Below are 13,573 nucleotides of genomic sequence, written 5' to 3' on the forward strand. Positions count from 1 at the left end.
TACAGACATCTACTAAAAGTGTCTGGAAGAGCCTGAAAAGCTACTATGACCCTACCAAAGGAGCCAAACCTATGTCTGGGATTCCCAAGCTATTCCGGTCAACATTGAACACATCGCGTAGAAACCTTTAATGAGACTAAATCTTCTCTGCAAAACATAAATAAAGCAACCATGAGTACAAAGGTACTGAGTAAGACTTACATCAGGACTATCTACATATGCATCATGTTTCAATGAAAGATTTGTGGGGTTTGATTGCAGCAAGCCAGCTTTGACTCTTGGCTAACCTGTACTACGACTACAAGTTCTTTCTTTGAGATGGGATAGCGCACACGAGTCCACATATTCACCAATTCAATACACCACTATGGATCCACTCTCGTCTCCCTACGAGTATCCATTTAAATTGTCTATGTACCACGTAATGCTTCCAAGTAGTCCATATCCGAGGACGCGGCTATTCGAACAGATTGATTCACCCTGCAGGGGTATACTTCTTCACACATACTCCCACCACTTAGCACACTATGCTCGTCATGCATCTCGGCAACCTTCAAGCGGAAGTACTGGCGTGGGTGTCGGCCACGACCGTTAACCACACAAGACCATAGTCCAGGTTTATCGCCTATTTGAGACTAAACCCGCAAGGAAGTCCGGCCGAGGTTTCCTCTACGGCCCCAAACGATGTGCGCAGGGTTCCCAAGCCCACCATTCGGGTGACACTTGGTACACCGTGCCACTGTGTATTTACCATAGAGAATCCTACCCCGTCGGGCAGAGCTTAACACGGCCACCAACACTTTTCCTACAAACACCAGAAACTAATTGCAACTCCTGGACAGGGATCTAGGCAATTAATAAGCCGAGCGGGGTCATATTTCAGGGCCCAATGCATGGTAGTATCTTGTCTTGGATAACATACACATAACTCAGTTCTTAAGGACGATCCCAATGAGACAACCCACCATGTACTCCTACATGGCCTCTCATCGCTACCTTTACCAATTGGATTCACACTTTTACTCTCACACTGTAGGACATGAACACAACCATTCCGATTCATCATCCAGATGGATCAGACCCGGCACGACTCTAAGCATAGCAGGCATTGTAAGCAAGCATGGATGAGTAAGCACAACAAGGCTCAAGCAGTTGCTACTCATGCTAAATGGTTTCAACTATTTGCTGTGGCAAAATCAGGTCATGCCGAGGAATGGGTTAAACTACCGATAACATGTACGGCTGAATCGTGTTTGTTCTAATGTAGTAAAAGAGAGCAGGAGCGAGAGAGTGGGTTTATATCAATATGCTCAAGGGGGGGGGGTTGCTTGCCTGACACGTCTGAAGATAGCAATGAGTCTTCATCAATGTCAATGATCACATCGTCCGAACCATTGTCTATCGAGAGGGAACAACACCTTGCAAACAAGAAAAGAACAACAATTACGTCATGGAAATGCAATACTATGATGCATGATCAAGAAATGGAGATGAAATGTGGCAGGGCCAATATAGCTACCATTTCTTAGGTTGAAGCTGGATTTGAATCAGGATTCAAACATCACTTCAACAAGGTATTTTCCGGATAACCTTTTAATTGATTCGACCTGATGCTCAGGTATAACTTGTTTTTAACATGCATGAAGATGGCAATTTGAGGTACTGGTTTTTCTAGCTCAATGTTTGATCATAGCAATTGAAGTGGAATTCAAATAGGTATCAAATTCCAACTCCAAACTAATTATTAAATTTATCCTATTCACCATTTGTCCTATTTGGTGATTTTAGCTTTTTCAAACATGCATGAAAATGCCATAATCATATTATTTGGATTTTTCTGATCCTTTTTCATATATAAATTATTTTCATCCGAGTTATATTTTAATTTCTATGATTTTTGCAATTTCCTGGATTTAAATTAAATCAGAAAAGCTATTACTGCGTCGCTGTGATGTCATCACTGCGTCAGCAGTCAACAACGCCTGGGCTAGATCAAACCTGACCAGTGGGGTCCACTGATCAGTGACCCAGGTGCTAAACCCGCGCTGACCCGCACTAAGTGAGGTTTGACTCACTAGTGGGGCCCTCTGTCAGCGTCTGAAGCAGATTAATTAGGGTCCTAATGACCTGCCACGTCATCGGAGACCGGAGGGTGGTCGCCGGCGACCAAACCCGCGGCGGAGGCTCGCCGGAGTTGCGCCAAAACGCGTTACAATGCACCAAATCGAGTGGGGTTTGGTGCTATAGGTTGCTGGCGAAGCGCCTGATCGACCAGGGCCATTAGAAGGAGCTAGGGTCGCCGGAGAGAGTGCCGGCGATGAGCGTGCGCGGTGGCCGGAAGTGGAGCTCGTCGGGGAGATGCTATGGAGGGGGATTTCAAGCGGGAGAGAGAGAGGGGAAAACATCGGAGGCTCACGGGGGGGGGGGGTCCATTCCTGGCATCGGCGAGGTTGGAGGGGCTCTCTGGCCGATGAATCGACGGCGACAAGATCCGATGGCCGGAGGGGAAGAAGACGGCGATGCGACGCTGTGGAGGCCCTGGAGCTTGGGGTTGTTGACGATGAGGAATAACATGTCGGGGTGGAGCCTTAGAGCACTTCAGGGAGGCGAGGGGTGGCCAGAGTCGATGGCGACGAGCTTGAGTAGTGCTCGGCAACGGCGGCGACAGAAGAGAGGAAACAGAGAGAGAGAGAGAGAGAGAGAGAGAGAGAAATGGAGAGGAGGAGGAGATAAGGGAGAGCTCGACATCGCTCTGGCGAGAGGGAGCAAGGGGGAGGAGACACAACAAGCAGGAGGTGGCTCCTGGGGCTGCCGCCGTGCCCAACTTCTCCCCTGCCTTGTGGCAGGAGGAAGAAGACAGGGTGCCCCCCGTGGTGGGCTGGGCTGGGCCAGGGGCGATAGGTAAGGTCTTTCTCTCTCTTTTCTTTCTTTTCTATTTTATTTATTTCTGGTATTTGCTTTTATGTTTTAAAATAAATTGTTTAAGCCTAAAATGTTATTATGTGACAGCGATAATAATATCCAATGCCACATAAAAGTTTCAACATTTTTGAAACTTTAAAATAGAAGGAATCAAAATAATTCCATTCCAATTAGCTATTTGGTCAACTCAAAAATCCTTTTTCAAAAGTTCCTGTGACCTAGAATATTGGTTTGACAAATTTATTTTATGTCACTATTTTGCCAAGTATTTGGAACATTTTCTTGGTCCCATTTAAAGTATTAATTTGTATTGCCTTGTTGTCAATTTTTCAAATCGTTGGGTTTTGATCACTTCCTATTTCAAACATCAAAGTTTTCATAGTGCATGCATGAATGCTTGGCAAACAAATGAAAGCTAGGGCTATGACACTCTAGTTGTGCAACCTCGAGCTTGTTGCTTTCTGGCTGTTGCACGTACTACTTCAAACAAACAGAAAAAACATTATCAGTGATTCCGAACAAATGAACAATCCACTATTCCCTATTCAGTGGAAATGATAAATACCTTGTATCACACAAGGCCTCCCGTGGGCGTCCCTGCGCACTGCGATCGATCGACATGGAGCGAAGATGGCCCGACGGCAGCCACCACTCGCTATGGAATGAGGCTGACGTGTAAAATTGAAGTGAACTAAATGACCATCTAAATTTAAGCTGGCCTAATTATTAGTTAGTTAGCTCAGTAGTAAATAAGTCTAGATTGCACTACAAATATTGCCAAAAGCTCAAAATCACACCATCCGTACACATCAGCAACTCCACATGAAGTGTGATCTGGTCTGCATAGTATCATCGGTACATAAATAAGCAGGTCTGCATTGATGAAAACAATGGGATTTTTTTATTATATTACTTGATAACTTGAACAAAAGGCATATGGAAAACCATGGGAATTTTGAAAATATAACATCCATGTAATTTAATTCCATATGCTGCTCAACTTTTAGCCCACCGCAATTCCTTCCTACCAAAAATCTCCACAACAACAATACTATCTTTTCTACCTTGATACCTAGGAAATAACACAAACATCAGAAAAAAGGGAACAACAATCAAGAACACTACTTTGAGCTAATTAAATTCATCAATTCGTACCTAGCAAAAGAGTTGGGATGTTCTCAGTAGTAAAGGGCGCACACGTCAATCGATGATCTGCTGATGTTGCCCGGAACCGGAAACCCATATAGCCGGGCGTGCCCACACCAGCATGTGCCGCCTCCTTGTACAGTCTCCATCGGCGCGTGTATGTAGATCATGTACAGAACGCACAGGCGGGCAGACCATCCTTGACCGTGGATGCCAAGCCAAGGAACACAAAGTCGCTGGCCAGCATCCCTCGTCGCATCAGAGACAGGGCTAGGGTTTGTGAGGGAGGAGCTTCAGGGGTATCGCCCAAAATCAAGGTAATTTACCGCATCGGAGAGGAGGGTGGAAGGGATGAGAGGGGATGCGACATGTTGTATGAAGAGGAAAGGAGGTACCGCGGTGGGGATGAAGCAGCGATGGAATCGACGCGACGGCCACGAGCGATGGACGGTAGGGTATGGAGCGGTGAGCGATGGACCTATGGTGACGGTGAACCTTGCTCCCTTTCTTTCCCCTCTCTTTGTCCTTGTCTCCCTTTCTCTGCGTTAAGAGCTAGTACAATAGAGGTGAGTCAGCTGGCTATAAGGAATAAAGTAGTATATTTTTGCTTAGTTGAAGGAGAGAGAAGGTAAGCGGGCTCTTAGTTAAAAGCGAGCTCTCGCACGTGCTCCTAGGCACTGTGTGAGAATGAAAGGTGGGCCATATAATATATAAGTAGTACACTCTTCTAACCAACTATTGTACATGTTAGCTATAAGATGGGCTATTGGCGACATGGCATGAGCTTACAGCCGGCAGCCGGCTCTACTATTGTCCTTGCTCTAAGGATAGGGGAGAAAGGAGAAGGTCAAAGAGGAAGCGGTGGGGCGGTCTCTCGAAGCATCCACATCCTCCTGGGCTGATGGAGGAAGAAATATATTCTATACTTAATCAAAACGTGCAAGCTTGTCAGACCGGCATATGCCACACCGGCCCAACCAAAAAAAGCCAGTAAAGAGCCCGTTGTGAACCAGGGAAAAAACGTGTTACACGTGTCATAATATATTGTTATATTTATCGAAAATGAGTATGACACGTGGGTCCCCCACTAAATTAATCTGATTAATTATTAATTAAACCTTAATTAATAAATTGTGTCAATGACACGTAGGACCCATTAGTCAGTTTGACCAGTCAACTGTTGATGTCAGCATGACATCATGCTGATGTCATAATAGCACTTAATAATTAATTAAATCTGTTTTTAATTCTAAATATTAATAAAACTTTAAAAATTAATATAAAATAAACCGTAGCTCAGATGAAAATATTTTTCAACATGAAAGTTGGTGAGCAGAACGAGACGAACCCAGATACACGGTCCATTGTATGTCACGCGTCCCTAGCATTGAAAACTTTTCCACCGTTTTTCATGTGATCGGTAGAAGCCATAGACCCGGGAAATATCATCCGATATTTTCCCGTTCTGTCTGTGACAGATGTTACTACGTCTAGAGCTGCATATTGTCATGTCATGCTCAGTGTTGCACCCGTTGCTGTTACTTATTGTTTCTCTCCTCTCTTCTTACCGGTAGACCCCGAGACTGACGCTGCTGCCACGTACATCTACCCTCCCGACGACCAGCCCTTTGCCGTAGAGCAACGAGGCAAGTAAACCCCCTTGATCATTCCTAAATCGCCTATTCTTTCTTCCTCATGCTTGCATTAGAATTTTGCTACTGTTGTAGTTAGCTCATATATCTGATGCATAGCCTGTTTTTGATGAACTGCTACTTTCAGTACTGTATCTTAAAAACTGTTTAGTATAGGTGGAGCAGTCACCCCTCTGACCCTTTAGTCCAGTTGCCTCGCTTTATTGTGAAGTCTTGATCCCTGATCGACGAGCCAGATCCGACACAACACTTACACCCCCTTAGTTGTGCGGTGCTACAGAGATACTATCGGGTACCGAGGGTGACACCTTGCGAAGTACTTAGGATGATATCTCTGTAGTACAGCTAGTCGATCGTGATTATCGAGGGTGATTCCTGTTTCACCATTCCCGACGATGTCTTTGTCGTGCAACCCATCAAGTGTGGGACCCTCGAGGGTGATTCCTCTAGGTCCACCTTGACGGTTACATCGTTCGGAATCCAACGAGTGTGATACCTCGGATTCCCCCTGATGTTACAATCACACAGTTACTTGACCATGATACTGGTATCTTTGATGAATAGATGTTTGGCGGGTGGATTCCCACGTGGATGTGTCGATGACTTAATTAAAATGATAATGGATTTGGGTATTTGATCTGGGTTGGTCGAAAGGCCTTATTACGCACTAACCGTCTGCGTGGGAAGAATTATGGGTACTCGACGTCGCGGTATCAGCCGAAGCTCTTCAGATGTCAGCAATGGAGCGTCGCACGCCCGAGTGGTACCGAGATGCATCACTCTTGTATTAAGGGGTGCTAGGACTAACATCGGCCGCCCTTGCATCATGCAAGAGCGCAGAGGGCAAGTGGGCCCACGACCCCTTTGTGCTTAGGAGTTAGATCGGCGGGCTGGCCTCTCTGTTGAGCTTAGGTGGGGCTGCGACGTGTCGATATTTCGATGCCGGGCATGACCAAGAAAAGTGTTTCCGGCCAGAGTGTTATCGAGCGTGACGGCGAATATGTTGTGCACCCCTGTAGGGAAGAACTTATCTATTCGAATACACATGTCCACAGTTACATGACGACTTGGAGTTGTGCCCTGATCTTATACAACTACAATTGTTACTTAACTGGAATAGTTGCTCCGGGATTGTTTCCTTGCAGGGAGTCGAGGGAGGATCTGTGGGCGTGACCTCATATTAATATTGCTGCAACAATATGACTATTATTTGTGTTACCCCTGTTCTACTCTCGTCTATTGCTACAAGACCCTGAAGATGCTAGTCTTGGATAGAACTAGGCCTTTCTCTCTCTATTCTCGCATTGCTGCAGTCAGTCCACATATAAACCATTCCTTTGATACTGGTGCATACTTAGTATAGTTCTGATGTAAGTCTTGCGAGTACTTTGGATGAGTACTCACCGTTGCTTTGCTCCCCCTTTGTCCCCTTGTTCTGTTGTTGCGACCAGATGATGGAACCCAGGAGATGGAGTTTTCCTGCCGACTCCTGTCAGTCCGATGGTGACTTCTTCATGGAGGCCGCTGAAGACGAGGAGTAGTTTAGGAGGTTTCCAGGCAGGAGGCCTTGCCTCGTTCGACCGAGTTTCTTTTGTGCTAGCCTTCCCTAAGGCACCTCATGTTTAATATCTATACTCAGATATTTGTTGCTTCCGGTGACTCACGTGTTTATCGAGCTTCTGTATTCTAGCCCTCGAGGCCCCTGGCTTGTAATATGAAGCTTCTATTGTTTTATTTGTGTCTAGAGTTGTGTTGTGATATCTTCCCATAAGTCCTTGAGTTTGATCGTACGCATTTGCCTGTAAGATTGGCGTACGATTAAATCGAGGGCGTCACAACATCACACATAAAAAATGCCCAAATAATGATGAATAAAGCTAAAAGAACAACTACCTTCTCTATCATGTTGCCCCACAAACAAAATAACTAGTCAACAACTATGCTTCAAAAAGACAAGAATAATTGACATTGTAATGTAAAGTTGCATAGCTCTGGTGATGAGCATTCTTGCAATAAGAGCATCAGCTTGTTGTTGAAGCTCTGAATGAAAACTTTTCAAAATCCCAAACTGTTTTCCTGATGCCTTCCTTTTCCTTGATGATATCGGTGGGACGGATTCCTCAAAGGGTGGTAGAGGAAGTATGTTCCTCGTTTTTCCATGTGAAATAAGTAGAGCAGCTGCCTTATCTTCCTTGCGAAGTTCCTCAAAGAGAGGTTGTGTTATCTTGGTACAAGGGCTTATGCGTGCATTTGGTATCTTAAGAAGATGTGCTTTTATTCTCATATAGCTGCCCGGGAAATCATGCATACAAAAGTGGCAACGGAAACGTGTGTTGCCTCCTCGACCTGATGGGTGTGCTACTAGTTTTTTAGCATGCTTCGATAATGGATATTTGGATTGACAGTGACATTCTCAACCCCTTGACCTGCATCATCAACCACAATGTTGTTGCTTGCAGTACCACCGAGTGAATATTGGCTTGTTGCTATGCCACTCCCCAGAGATGACATAGTGTATACTTGTATCTTTTTTCGTAACAATATGAGGCAGCAACAACATCATCAAATAATTTTACGGCCACAAACATCAACAAGTAGCATTTTCCAAGTATAAAAAACATTGTGATTCTACTACTCCTGCATGTTACTCAAGACATTAACACACACACATCTGATACTATATCAGCAGCACTATCATAGTCGTATCAATCAGACACACGCATACATCCATCAATCCATGGGTCAACTAGACGACCACATGTCCCCACATCATTACTTCATTACATAATTAGGGCTAGGGGGAAATAACCTTGCACCAACGATGGAGAAGAGTAGTGGTAGAGAGAGGCGACTCAAGCAGTTGGGGCGGCGGCGATGAGTCACTCCAAGCAGCGGTGGGAGGGGCAGCGGGGAGGGAGGGGGCGGGGCGACAGCAGAGAAGAGAAGAGGTAGAGAGAGGCGACACAAGCAGGTGGAGCAGAAGCGACAAGTCAATCCAGGCGGCGGAGGCAGCGGCGGCAATAGTCGCCCTCGATCCCTTCGTGGTGCAGAGGGTGCGAATGGGATTAGGTTTAGGTCGTGGGCTAGTGGGCTCGCTCGAGGCAAAGCTATGTTGCCTCACCCTGTCTGAGATGTGCCGTGTCGGCATTTTTTTTTCTTTTTTCAAATAAAAATGGCGATACTTCTGGGATACCCATGTCCCCGCCGTATTCGGCATATCAGCGTATCGGTCGTGTACTGGATAGAAAGACAACCATTTGTGTCATATCGATGCTTCCGAGATTTGCACGACAGTCGCTTACAGTTCCACGGGGTACGATGCAGCGAGCGGCGCTGGCTCCGCCTGCTCTCCAGGCAACGCCATCGTCCCCAACGAGTACCCTAGCGAGGTGTTGTGCGTCTTTGACCCGTGGCGGTCCGCTGGTAGCATGACCCCCATTGACATCGATGACCTCTGTGCTCGTTTCGGTGAGCTGCACATTAGCATCGCGCCCATTCCCGACAAGTACCTGAGTGAGGTTGTCAACTTCTCTAACCCGCTGCAATCTACAGGCAACAACATTCTTGACGACGTCGACGACCTTTGCAATCTTCATCGAGGTGCTGACCACCGAGTCCAGATCCAACTCAGTGCGTGCCAGGTCGCAGTTGCGGCTCGTGTCGGCCAACCCGACCTTTTCTCACCACCATGCACAAATCACGCCCACCACGACCCCGGTTGCGGCTGCGGCTGATGTCCACAAGTCCCGCATACAGCTGCTGGCGGAGGCCTCCTTGCTCGCCTCCAAGCGGCGCCGCATGGAGTCCCGCGGCGCGAGTACAACATCATGTACGACCTCACCCAGGCCAACATCGGGCCCATCTAGCATCACGTGGTGCGTCACTGTGGCTGCCTAGTAGCCGACCTCCTCGCAGCCACCTAGCCACCTACGACACTCCGATGGCTAACATGAAGGCCGCCCAGGCGATGTTGATCGACCAGGCAACTCTCGAGGGCAAGGAGTGCGTGCTGCAAGAGCAGCGCGTCCACGAGCTCGTAACCACCACCAATGCGTTGCACGCCCATTTAGAGGCAGCCTTGGCCGCCTCTGAGTCCCCCTGCACTATGACCAGCTGCGTGTTGACGGGTGCCGGTAAACGCAACAGGAGCCCTCTCCACCCGACTCCGGCCACCAGAACGGTCGGGGCCGCGACGGTCGCCCCCGGCAAAGCGATGACCCGCAGACTGTTACTAGCGAGCAAAACAAAATCTAGAAGACGATCACCTCTGGATAGCCACATACGCCCCGCCTCCGCGGCGGAATCGGGCCTCCTCGCTTGTGTCCGACTATATGCCTCGAGCTCGCTGCTCGGATGGGACCCTATGTTCCGCATGACGAGAACGATACTCGACGCACCCTCGATCGGCTAGAGGAATCCCTTATTCCGGAGGAAGAAGGCCCCATCGGGCCAACATGCTTCGGTCTGTGCATCCTCATGGAGCAGTTCACAACCAGCTTTAGCTGCCACGCGACATCCCAATTACAACGGCTCCACCAAGCGGGATGATTGGCTTATCGACTACACCGCCGCCATCGGCATCGCGAGGGGCAACTTCACCGGCACCTACAAATGTCCTGGCCACCCCCGCAAGCTGGCCATGTGCATTTAGGGGCCAGATGAGTCCCTCCGTGACGACCTCACGCGTTGGATCGAGCTACATAACTCCTGCAAAGGGGTGCACGAGGTGTAGGTGATCTAGTACTTCGCTGAAGGCTTTCGAAACGACACCCTTCTCAAGCACAAAGCTCATGTGCTCCGAGCGGGCCACCCTGGCGGAGCTCATGGTCAAGGCAGACAAGTACACTATGGCTGACTCCTGGATGTTGTGGGATCACTAGAAGGGACATCTAGAGGGGGGGTGAATAGACTACTTGACAAAATTAAAACCTAGCCTTTTTCCAATTTTAATGGTTGGCGGATTTTAGCAATTATAGCAAGTCAGGCACACTGTACACATGCAAGTCTATGAGTATAGTAGTGGAAAGTAAAGAAACGCACATGAAAGTAGGGAGTAGAGGTAGGAAGATCAACCGCAAAAATGACACGGTGATTTTTGGCGTGGTTCTGATGGGTGGTGCTATTGTACATCCACCTTGATGGAGATTTCAACCCACATAGGGTAACGACCGCGTGAGTCCATGGAAGGCTCCACCCACGAAGGGTCCACCAAGAAGCAACCTTGTCTATTCCACTATGGCTTATGTCGACGAAGAACTGGGCTCACTCGGGGTAGATCTTCACGAAGTAGGCGATCTCCTTACCTGTACAAACTTCTTGGTTCAACTTCACATGATGTCGGATCATCCCAAGTGACACCTAACCAATCTAGGAGACACCACTACCCAAAAGGTAATAGATGTGGTAGTATGATGAACTCCTTGCTCTTGTGCTTCAAAATATAGTGTCCTCAACACTCAATCACTCTCACACAGTTTTGTCTTTGGTAGAAGATATTGATTGGGTGGAAATAAACTTGGGGAGGATAGAAATCAAGATTCATATGGTAGGAACAGAATATCTTGATCTCAACACATCAGTAGGTGGTTCTCTCTCAGAAAATGGATGGGTCAAGTGTTGGTTCGTTCTGAGTGTTTCCTCTTCGAGTGAGAGGCCAGTGGAGGGGTATATATAGGCATCTCCAAAAATCCAACCATTACAACACTATTTCCCAACTCGATGGAACTGAAGTGAAAAGTCGATTGCACTGACTAGTGCAAAATGTGGCAACTTTTGGTGTCTCGGTGAGACCGTTATATAAATCTCGATGGGTCCGATTTTGGCTGGCCTAGGCAGTTACCAGTTTCGGTATCAACGATTCCTAAAACTCAGACATTTTGATTTTTAGAAATGAGACAACAGAAAGTTGGTCACTGATTTCAGTTTCACCAAAATGGAGCTTGGTGTCACCGAGACCTTAGGGTTTGGCATGGGATGTGTCTAGGGTAAAACTCGGTAGGGCCGAGTTGGAAATATTGGTGGCACTGAATTTGAGTGTTCGGGGTTTGTACAAAATATTTGTGGGAGAATATCATGAGGGTATTTGGTGGCTAACTCAAAGCAATTGAGCAACTAGATCATCATAGACACCTCATACCCTTTTAATAGTATTGGCTTTACTATGAAGTTAATTGTGATTTCTCACATAAAAGAAAAATGTAGATTCTTGAAGCTTCAAGTTTGGCCAATCCTATTCTTCTACTTCTTCTTCTTTTCTTGAGGATTCTCCTCGCGATCCTTTGCCAATCCTCTGTGTGGACTTCATCTAAAATGAAGTAGATAAAGCTAGTAGTCCAAGAGACAACATATGTTGTCATGAATTATAACCACCAAGGGAGCATATGTGATTTCAGTCTGCCCTTTTTTGGTAATTGATGACAACATACAACCAAAGCGTCAATTTAAGATATGCAGAAATATGTGATAGCTTTGCAGGATACATGACTAATCCGAGCTCCCCCTAAATGTGTGCAATCCTTTTTAAAGGACGGTTGCTTTGGAATGCATCGACACACACATAGTATAAGGGACATGATAAGTCATGTGTACCTTGGCTATATGCATCAAATATATGTGAAATGAAGTGTCTCCATGTTCATGACTCACTCTTGCAAATAATATGTGCAAGAAACAAGAGATCCTCTTGAGCAAGGATATGATGCATATACTTACCTTGAAGTTCTTGAGCATTTTAACAATAGGAACACACTTGAGGAAACAATTGTTAGATAACACAATAGCATTATGTCGTAAAGATGCAAAGAGCTTCAATAGTACCAAGACATGGAAGACATATTGGAAATAACATTTGATGATTGATATTTCTCCCCCTATTTGTTACGATAGATATGTCTCCAAGGGCATTTAGAAATTTCTCCCCCTGAATATGAACATTAGTTTCTCCTCTTCCCCTCAATCTTAGCATGTAGATATTGGGAGTAGGTACGGTGAGACAAGTCTAATACAAGAAATCAAATAAAACATTGTCTGTCTCCTTTGAACATACATAGTAGATTTGATCTCTCTCCCCCTTAATGTAGTGTCTCTCCCTTTGGGTGAGCTTAATATTTCTACCTCTTGAATATTTCTCCCCCTTTGGGCAAGCATAAGCTTTGATATTTCTCCCCATTGGCATTAATTTCCGAAAAGGTCAGAGGGTAAGGGATCCCTGAGAGTAAGGGTCATTGAGAACTTTACTGGAAAAGTTTAGAGAATGGCAAAGAACACTTGTAGTAGAAAATGTTAGAGTCTCCAATTTAAAATGAATCAGTGGAACAGATAATGATCTTAGGGTTCTCGAAGAAATCGGTACAGCCAAAGAGGTTCATATTGGTGGTACCAAAGAAGCTCTTGGCAGTATATCTGATGTGTTAGTGAGACCGATTTTCCCAGTTTGGAGGGACTGAGTTGCAAATCGAAACTTGGCAAAAAAACCTTGGCTATTTTGGTGAACACAATTTTCAGAAAGTCTTGACACATTTTTCCTAAAACTCTTCAAAAGATTTGAAATGAATTATCTAAAATATTTTCAAGGAGTTTTCTAAACTATATGAGGATTGAATGATTCCAAGAAAATATACAACTAAAAGTTGAATCACTCAAGAAACTTCATATAGGTGATGGTCGGCGACTAGGTCACCTCTATTAGAGTATATTGACTTAAGGAGCCTAGCAAGAATGCTTGATCATAGGTCATACTCATCGTTAAGCTCAAAATGGTGTTACCATTTTTTGTCAAGCATTTTAATGTCTTCATACCGCTTGAGTTGCTTTACCTCATGACTTGGAGTAAAGCTTTTCAAGGATATGAGTAC

The sequence above is a fragment of the Hordeum vulgare genome, chromosome 4H, assembly GCF_904849725.1.
Source record: "Hordeum vulgare subsp. vulgare chromosome 4H, MorexV3_pseudomolecules_assembly, whole genome shotgun sequence".
Lineage (NCBI taxonomy): Eukaryota > Viridiplantae > Streptophyta > Magnoliopsida > Poales > Poaceae > Hordeum > Hordeum vulgare.